This window comes from Podarcis pityusensis (assembly GCF_964106645.2).
Source record: "Podarcis pityusensis genome assembly, contig: HAP1_SCAFFOLD_756, whole genome shotgun sequence".
NCBI classification, from domain to species: Eukaryota; Metazoa; Chordata; class Lepidosauria; order Squamata; family Lacertidae; genus Podarcis; species Podarcis pityusensis.
In genome coordinates, this window is record NW_028293261.1 from 2,745 (window position 1) to 12,247 (window position 9,503).

Here is a 9,503-nt window from a genome sequence, read left to right on the forward strand (position 1 = left end):
TCACCATAATTCAAAAGCATCAATTCTTTGGCGATCAGCCTTCTTTATAGTCCAGCTCTCACTTCCATATATCACTACTGGGAAAACCATGGCTTTAACAATACGGACCTATTATTATTATTATTATTATTATTATTATTATTTATTATTTAAATATTATTTGAAGGAAACAATTGGCTTCTTCCAGTTCTTTTCTCTTAGCCCATTTATCACGGTATGCTTCTCACAGGTAAGTTATCAAATCCCAGCTGTTAAGTAAACTCTGGGTTCCTTGTGTTAAAACAGAATGTGTTAGATTCTCCATGAATATCATATACCTGTATTTTCTGGAAATTCCAACAGGTATTGTACAGGCCTTGGCAGAGCAGCCCAAACCACTCCCCCCCCCCCCGCCAATAAGCCATGGGGAAAGGGGTTCGGGTGGAGCAGATGAGTATCCCTGTGTCCAGCTGTGACGTTTGCCCGTTTGTTTGAAAATGTCTGTACAGTGGAGAGAGAAAGGGTTAAAATGTAGACCAATAGGAAAGTCGGAGGTGGAGCTTACCTGTTTATAAAAGGGCTTAGCCTGAGGTTTGGGTGTGGGTAGTTGGTTGGTTTTAGTGGGTTGGTTGGTTGGGAAAGGATGTTGGAAAAGCAGTTGGCAGGCAGTTGGAAATAGAGAGACAGTTAGTGTAGTTGGTTCTTGTGTGAGGGGAGGTAGAAGAGATAAAGACAGGATAAAATAAGACTAAGAAGGTAAAGAGTAACAACGTTTGGAATTGTGCTGGTCCTGGGGGGACGTTACCGTGAGGCGTGGTCAGAGTCCGGTCCTGGGTCGAGGGTCTGGAGGGGGGGAAGCAGGATCCAAAGCAAGAAGCCGGGCGTGGACGGGAACTCTGAAGAACAGGTCTGGGTGCTGGCAGAAACAGGTTTCCAACGACGTTGCTCCCGCAACCTGGGACTGGGCTGACTGGCCTTTATTTCCTCTGAGGCCAGGGGCGGTGCCGGCCCACAGGTGACCCGCCTCTCCTGGCCTTAATGCAAGCACTCCTCCTGAGAGAACTTAGTTCCCTCCGCCTCTCTGCCCTGAGCCTCTGCAGCTCAGGAGAGGCTGGAGGGTTATTGGACCCAGGGGCAGCTTCACCTTCCCCTGACAGTGCTGGGAGAGGCGCACCTGCAGGCAATGGGCTCTCAATCACCTCCGGAGCCAGAGTGGATACATCTGGTGTCTGCTCCTGAGGATCTGGCACAAGTGCAGGCCCTTCAGATACAAGCCCCTGCCCCGGCTCAGCCGGCCCTGGAGGCGGGGACTCCTGTGCAGGCTGGGACTCCTCAGGTTCAGATTCTGAATCAGATTCCCAGGCCATCACAGGAATGCAGCTGAAGTTTGTTTGTGTCTGCAATAAACTACACCCTTCTTTCTTAACTTGAGAACCTGACTTACCGGAGAGGGCCTGGTTGGTGGCAGCGAATTAGTGGTGTACGGGTCAATAGTCCATGAGACGACCGAGGGCTCCGTACGAATGCCACACCAGCTTCTGTCAGCAGGGAAGCTCTGTCATTGGTGGGAGAGCTTCACCCATGAAGAAAACCCCTAGGCATCTAATGGCAGATGGAGGAAGCTGCAACTGGTAGTTTTGCCACTGGCGGCAGCCAGCAGAAGCTTCCAGAATCAGACATTTCAGGGGCAAGGAGGGGGCTAGGCTGACACAGGGTCCTCTGGATCCTGAGCCAGTCCTGCTGCCATCATGTGACAACTGCAGGCACAATGCAGTCCACCATACTAGCCTGGGAGCTGGGACACCAAAGGGGGCATTATTTCTGCATCCACTTTCCACCCTGGCCAGCGCAGTGGCAGGGCTGTGGATGTGGCCCTGCCTCTACCACTCCATCAATCCTCACCGGTGCCAGTCGGCGGTTAGGATTGCCGCCTAAAACATGGATCAGGTTACTTAAAAGAAAGATATTTCTGAAAACAAATTTACTTCAAAATGGCAAATACTATGCATGCCATAACAAGGTGTGGTATGAGAGAATAGGATGCAGAGAAGAAGGGCAATACTGGTTGTTGCCATAAGCACAAGCACCTCTCAAAAGCTTTCTAAGAAGCTTTAAAGGCCTGGAGCTAAATTTCCAGTGAAGGATCTTACTCAGTGATTTCTCTGAGCTGTCCCATTGGAGGAAAGAGAAGGTCTCCTGACACAAAGTCAGGGAGACTCAGAGATGGAGGAACTTGCACAATTTTAGTCTAAGTTATACCCTTAAACTCAAGTGCTTTGCTGGCAACATCTAACTTAAAAGGGCCTCTGAATAACCCTTTTAATAATAGATTAGTTTGTAAGCTCAGTATTTGTTTCATTTTTATGTCTCTTCCCTGGTAATAATATTAATTTAATAATATTAAATTTAGGAACAATCCTTTCTTGTTTCTTGGTTATTCTTAAATAATGAACTGCCTCGATTACATGCCAGCATTTCCTAAAGCTCCAAAGATATTTTCACTATGTCTTCATCATAGCATGTTGCCCAGTAATATTAATAATACTAGCTTAACCCGTCTCTTAAGGTCTTTCTTTACTGCTCTGGAGATAGGATTGAAGAAGATGAACCTAGCTGCACTGGCAGACAGGGACCATGGGCTTCTCGGTGAAAGGTTAGCTATCTCAAATTTAATATGAGAGTGAGTACAACTAATAGTTTTATTCTTTTTCAATATTTCTATGAGATCATAAGCAACAACACGATCATGAAGCAAAGATTAATACCAAGCTTTTCAGGTAGCAAGAACCTGAAGGGTTCGTTTCAAACTAAGTGAAATGATGCAGTAGACAGCAGAACGTTGATTTCTGGGGCTGCACTATCTCTGATGTCCATGGCATGTGGCTTCCTTCTTCCACCAAAACAATAGAGCTTTATTAATTTTCTGAGAAATGTTTTCCCCCCCAGCCAGCCTAAAACTGTTCGAGAATTCTTCCTCCCCTCAAAGAGTATTTGACAAATCCTGCCCCTCCCCATAAATGGGATGGAGAATTTTGGGGAGTCCGTTCCCCAAACACAACCCAAGAGTTCACATTTTCTAAACGGCAGCAACACTTCATACATTATGTCTACATGAGTGTCCAGCTCTGTAGTCTTCTTTAAAGCCTCTGGATAATGCTCCGCAATGTTTTGCTGCATTAGAGCAAAGGCCTATCTAGTCTGTCATTCTGTTTAGCCAATCAGAAGACTCTGGTAAGTCCACAATTCAGACATGAAGGTAGAAGTCCCCTCCTACTGTTGTTCCTGATTGACAGGCACGCAGATCTCATCCCCAAAGCAGCATGCAGCCATCATGACTAGTGGCTTTTTGTAGTGGCTACTGTTCTAAATGAATTTCTCTTGTTGTTGTTCTTGTTTAGTCATTTAGTTGTGTCCGACTCTTCATGACCCCATGGACCAGAGCATGCCAGGCACTGTCTTCCACTGCCTCCAGCAGTTTGGTCAAACTCATGCTGGTAGCTTCAAGAACACTGTCCAACCATCTCGTCCTCTGTCGTCCCCTTCTCCTTCTGCCCTCAATCTTTCCCAACATGAGGGTCTTTTCCAGGGAACCTTCTCTTCTCATGAGGTGGCCAAAGTATTGGAGCCTCAGCTTCAGGATCTGTCCTTCCAGTGAGCACTCAGGGCTGATTTCCTTCAGAATGGAGAGGTTTGTTTTTCTTGCAGTCCATGGGACTCTCAAGAGTCTCCTCCAGCACCATAATTCAAAAGCATCAATTCTTTGGCGATCAGCCTTCTTTATGGTCCAGCTCTCACTTCCATACATCACTACTGGGGAAACCATAGCTTTAACAATACGGACCTTTGTTGGCAAGGTGATGTCTCTGCTTTTTAAGATGCTGTCTAGGTTAGTCATTGCTTTTCTCCCAAGAAGCAGGCGTCTTTTAATTTCGTGGCTGTTGTCACCATCTGCAGTGATCATGGAGCCCAAGAAAGTAAAATCTCTCACTGCCTCCATTTCTTCCCCTTCTATTTGCAAGGAGGTGATGGGACCAGTGGCCATGATCTTCGTTTTTAGTAGATGGCTTTCCTCAGATCCTGAGACAGCAATTTTCATAGCACAACTGTCCTGAATCTCTTGCCATCATCTCCATTGGAAAGACCTCAATAAGCAGCTCTAATGGAAAACATTCCTTTCTCTGACCCCCTTTTTATGTTACTGCACCTTTTGCGCTTCAGAGATCCATCTGCTTTTTAGTCAAGTATTTCCTATGTTTTATATTACGTATATGGAACCGGCTTGCACACAATGGGTTTTTTAAAAAAAATCCTGAGGAGAACAGGTTTGAAAACCTTGTTTTCTTTCGCTCTGAATATCAGACTGGGAGTGAAGAAGAAAAGCACAAACAAAGGGCATATTTTTTAAAAAAGAAAGAAAGGAAAGAAAAGGGCGGGGGGGGGACATAACTCAGATGTTAAGCCAGAGTGTGTGAAAAATCACTTAGAAACCCTTAGGCATCTTTCTTTGAAAACAAGACTGGGAGATTTGAGGGGCATTGGTGTAGCCCTTAGAGGGAATCTAGGATATTTCAGAGTGATTGAAGATCTAGATAAAGGAAACAGGACAGGCAAGAAAACCCATGCTAAACAGAAAAGCCACAGGCAGGTTTTGGGTTTTTTTCGCGTTTAGAGTTTCAAATACATCTGTAAAAACAAGGAGACTAAAAAGTTTTAAAATGCTTCGACATCTAATATACTTAGGTTACACAATCCTATAGCAATTTTGCTAGGAGTGAGTCCTACTGAATACATACTGTTGAGTAGACATATCTAGGGTTGTCTGAATAAGCATTCAGCATCTAGATAATATTGTTAACAGTTTATGGGGACGGGCTCTCTTCTGAGACTGTGTTTCCCTTCAAGTATTATATCAGAAAGTTTGAATATGATAGAGCTTGGCCTTTAAATGCAAATTGTTCCCCTAATGCCTACTGAGAGGTCAGTAGTAGTGCCTGCGAAAGCTACCAGTTTGGGTCCTAGCCATCTCCAATTTGGACTAGGACTTCTGAATGAAATCCTGGCATTCTGCTGCCAATCAGTGTAGTCAAAGCTGAGTCAGATGGACCAGGGAACCGACTCCGGCATAAGGCAGCTTCCTGTGTCCCTATTATTGTCTAAATCCTTTCAACAACCCTTTAAAGTTGGCCAGCCTTTTCATCCCCATATTGCAGACAGGAGAGCTAAGGCTGAAACATCATGTCTCAGTTAGGATCATGTACTTCAGAGCTTTCCAAATTGTATGTCTTGACACATTAGTGTGTTGGCTGCAGTGTGTAGGTGTTTCATACAAACACTCCCTGCACTCCTCCAGGGGCTGGAAAGGGGTTAGTTTAACCTCTGTTTTGCTAGTAAAACTGAATTACTGTGTCGCGAAATGATGCATGTCTAAAAAGTGTCACCAACATGAAAAGTTTGGAAAGCTTTGATGTCGTTTACCAACTGCCGATGTAAAATGTGAACAAGGGCATTCCTGATCATATTTCACACCAGGAAGGGTCTTACACAATTAAAAACAGGAGGTATATTTCTTCCCTCTCCCTTGCCCAGAGTTAAAGATGGCAGCTGTTTAAATGATACGCATTTAGGAACAAAATTCTAACACTGCAGTCCTATGCATGGTTACTCACTGTGCAATGGGGCATATTCCTGGCAAAATCTGAAATTAGGAATTGCAGCCTAAGCATGCAGAGAAGCGTCCAATTGAGCACAGTAGGATTTAACTTCCAGAGAAACATATACTTAGTGTCAGGCTGGAAAGAGACAGGGATGAAATGCAGACAAGGAGGTCTTTGGTGACAACCAAAGAGGGAATTCCTGCAAAAGCAGCTTTCCATACCATGGTAGTGCAGTGTTGAGTCAAACAGTAATCACTCTCTCTCTCTCTCTCTCTCTCTCTCTCTCTCTCTCACACACACACACACACACACACACACACACACACACAAAGTTTTCTTTTGTACAATTTTAAAAACAGCCCAGCACACTCTCACTTGCCCACAAGGGGGAGCCACTACTGCTTTCATGGTAATAGATATTACAAAACAACAACTGGGGGGGGGGGCAGGGATTGACTATAGAAAGACCTCAGAGATTTATGTTTTCAAATGGCTTGAATTTTAAAGCCTAGCTCGTAATTTTTACCTGGCAGGCTCATAATTTTGCAACTACAAAGCTGACAGTATCAATACAAGAGAGACTGGCCAGATTAACTGTCTTGATCTGCCTGGGCTGAGCAGCTGAATTTCACCTGGAACACAGACACTTTGTTGTTGTTGTTTTTTGTTTCTTGGTCTTTGCATTTCAGTGTGGAGCTCCTAGACAAGGGAGGGGGAAATTGGCCCTACCACCCCACCAGCAGAGTAACAGCAATGTAACAGGCAGCTGCCCTACCAGCCGTTTCCGTGGAGTTCCTTGATTAATGGAGATGACCAGCTCAGAGATCTGGACACCATATTTTGGGAGATCTGAAGGAAATCCACCAGTCATGCCTGCCAGGTGGTCCTCTTTGAAGAAGGCAACATTTGGGGGGCAAGTAGCTCGTGTGTGATGATATAGTCTCTCTCCAAATCTTAATTTCTCACCCCTTAATTCAGCACCCACAGTCACTGCAGCTCGTATTTCTCTCTCTGCAGGAACCACATATGTGGTGCCTCTTACAGCTTTTTGTAAACAAAATCTGCCCTTATTCCCTTATGGGGTATACAAGAGCCCTTTATAGAATCCTTTGTAGGTTCTCCATCGGTAGGAGAAAATAACAGAGGCCAACCAGAGAATATTGAGAAGCAAAGCAGCTAATAAGCCTGATCTTTATTATAGCTGTTGCAACAGGGTGCTCCTCTCACACACAGGAGAGAGGACCCAGAACAAAGGTGTGCCTGCCCTTATACAGACATTTTAAATTCCCTGCCCTGGAGCTCAAGACCACCCCTCCATACATCATACATACACCACAGAAGGGGTGTAAACCAAAGACCACCCCCCACAAACATCATACCTACATCATAGAAAAGGCGGTCTACAACAGAAATTTGAATGTTGTTTTTCCTGTCTGCCAGGTTATCTGATAATGCCTTATCTGATTGCCTTTCCTGGTAGTATGGCCATTCCTTTCAGATGGTGATTACCCAATTCCTGAGACAATGGGAAGGTTCCCTCACCCCCTCCCTCCTTGCAGAGAAAACATTTGGTCAGTTGGGGAGTCAAAATGGTTTCAGGACGGTCTTCCTGTGCTGCTCCAGACATGTGGTTCACATATCTATGTACATGCTTGGTTGGTACATTTATGAACATTTATTATATATATAAGACCTTAATTTTTTTTATTACAACTAAAAAAGTCTCAGCCTATATGCCATCAAAAATCCACAAATGCATGAGAGACTATTTGCTCTTCTTGCTCAATTCCTGCTTGCACTAACTTGGTCTCTTCTACATTCAACATAATCCTTCAGACATGCCCACACAGCATTGGATGCCAGGATGGAACATTCTCCCTCCCTTCTGTTTTGAACAAAGAAGTGCAAAGAGCTTCTCTTTGTGGATGAGGTTCTCAGCAATGGCTTGTGCAGATGCCTTTATTCCATTGATGGGTTGGAGGACTTTTGGGAAGCATGCCCACACCCCATTGTGGTCCCGTCTCATTTTTAAGATGTAGCAGTCATTTTGCGCCACATCCTCCCATGAGATCCATTTTAATCTTTTGCCAAGCTCCATGGCACCCATTTTGAGCAATGTCATACCACCCACCCACCCCAGCATGGCATCCATTACATGAGAAATGCTCTCAACAGTCTCTCAAAATTCTCAACATGGCTTTTTTAGGGTTTCAAATGTATGCAGGTGTAGAAGAAGGTTGTTTTTCCCCACTAAGATTTTATTAAGACCTTTCCTAGCACATTATGATAAATAAACCTAATCTAAACAAAAGAAAAACACAAGGAGAAAAAGAAGAATGCAAAGTCCTCTCTCATAGGTAGACCTTAAGTTGCGTTACACAGAAAGAGATGAACCCTCCCAGCTCCTACACAGAAGCTTTGATTTCTTCTCCCAGCTTCTCACCCTGGGAGATCTTGCTTGCCTCTCACACAGGGTCCTCCACCAACCATCCATCACCTTCATCTGCATGCAAACTCCTCATTAACCCTGAGCAGAGGACGACAAAATATACAAAAGAACAGAGCAAAGCAGAAGCAAGAACAAAGCAAAAAAAAGGAAAAGAAAAGATAACAGAGATAAAAAAATGTTAAAGGAATAAGAAAATAATAAAGGAATTTTTAAAAGAAAGAGAAATAAATAAGTAAAAAGGGGCTTCCAATAGTTTTTCAAAAATATTCAGATGTTCACTCCAGGGTGGCATCTATTGTAGCTGTTCCTCCTTCTGCTAGATGATTTTTCCAGTCTTCAAGTCCAGGCATCTCTCTGGGTTCTTTGAAGATTTCTCAGTTCCACGGCAGAAGAGTAGCCCTTCCACAGCATTGGATATTAACCCCGTTGTCTCTGTTCCTCAGAAATAATATGATAGGCAGTAGCCATCGTTAATCACCACCTAATTATCTCTGTTGATTGAGTCTCGACAGGAGACGTCTAAACAGCCATGATTCCTTCCCAGAAGTACTTCAGGTATAGAAGAGGGTTATGAAGCAGGGTGTGTATGGAGAAAACACAGCTGAAAGAGGGGGGAAATAGGACTAGGAGAGTAGCACAGGATAATGGCAGTGAATCTGAAAGGCAGAACCACAAGAAGACAAGGAAACAGCAATGGAGGCTTCCCAGCTCCACATTATGAAGATCTGATGGTAGGCAGTGGTAGTGAAATTATGTACTGTGCCACTGCATCTAGGTTAAAAGTGGTTGACACCCCCAATTTTTTTAAAAAAGGGCATATCCCCAAGTATATCAGAGAGAAAGCTTTAACATAGTCCTCTCTGTAACATATCATATAAAAAAGACATTTCTATATTTGCCATCAGAATCGGTACAGTCGAGAATTCTACCCCCTCTTTCTGAGTAGTGTTCAGAGCTTCTCTGAACAGGCAGAAATTAATAGGGCACCAAGCTGGAAATTTGGAAGGGAAATGTATTGTCTCTTATTGTTCAGATAAGCAAATAAATAAATGGGAATACCAACTTTTAAACTGTGATGTTAACTTCTGCTTACAGGCTAGCACAGATAACAGATTTCACAAAAGAGAACATCGCACCTATGCCTTGCCTTCGTAAAATTAATTTTGACACAGTTTGGGCCAGGAGTTGGGGTGGGGAGACCAATAAACAATACTTGGACTGGTGAGAGGTTACTTATTGTTGCATGCAAGTATGAGATGAAGAAAGCTGTCACATTGGTGCCTAATGTACTGAGTAATGGCCTTCTGTAACAAGTGCTTTTGCATTGTTCACATAATGACAGATGCAGGGAATTAATTTCTTTTAGCATGAAATGTTCGCTGACGATAAGGCCTGAAATAAAGGCTGGCATACAACTGTGG

The 9,503-nt window shown here is 43.8% G+C and overlaps 1 long non-coding RNA gene across 1 annotated transcript; it reads left to right on the forward strand.

The window, feature by feature from the left end:
- The first annotated feature begins 276 nt into the window (after window positions 1–276).
- On the forward strand, window positions 277–8,690 carry LOC308469169. Its single transcript, XR_013982022.1, has 3 exons — window positions 277–735; window positions 2,546–2,659; window positions 6,323–8,690. It is a non-coding gene; the product is annotated as an uncharacterized lncRNA (long non-coding RNA).
- The last annotated feature ends 813 nt before the right edge of the window (window positions 8,691–9,503 follow it).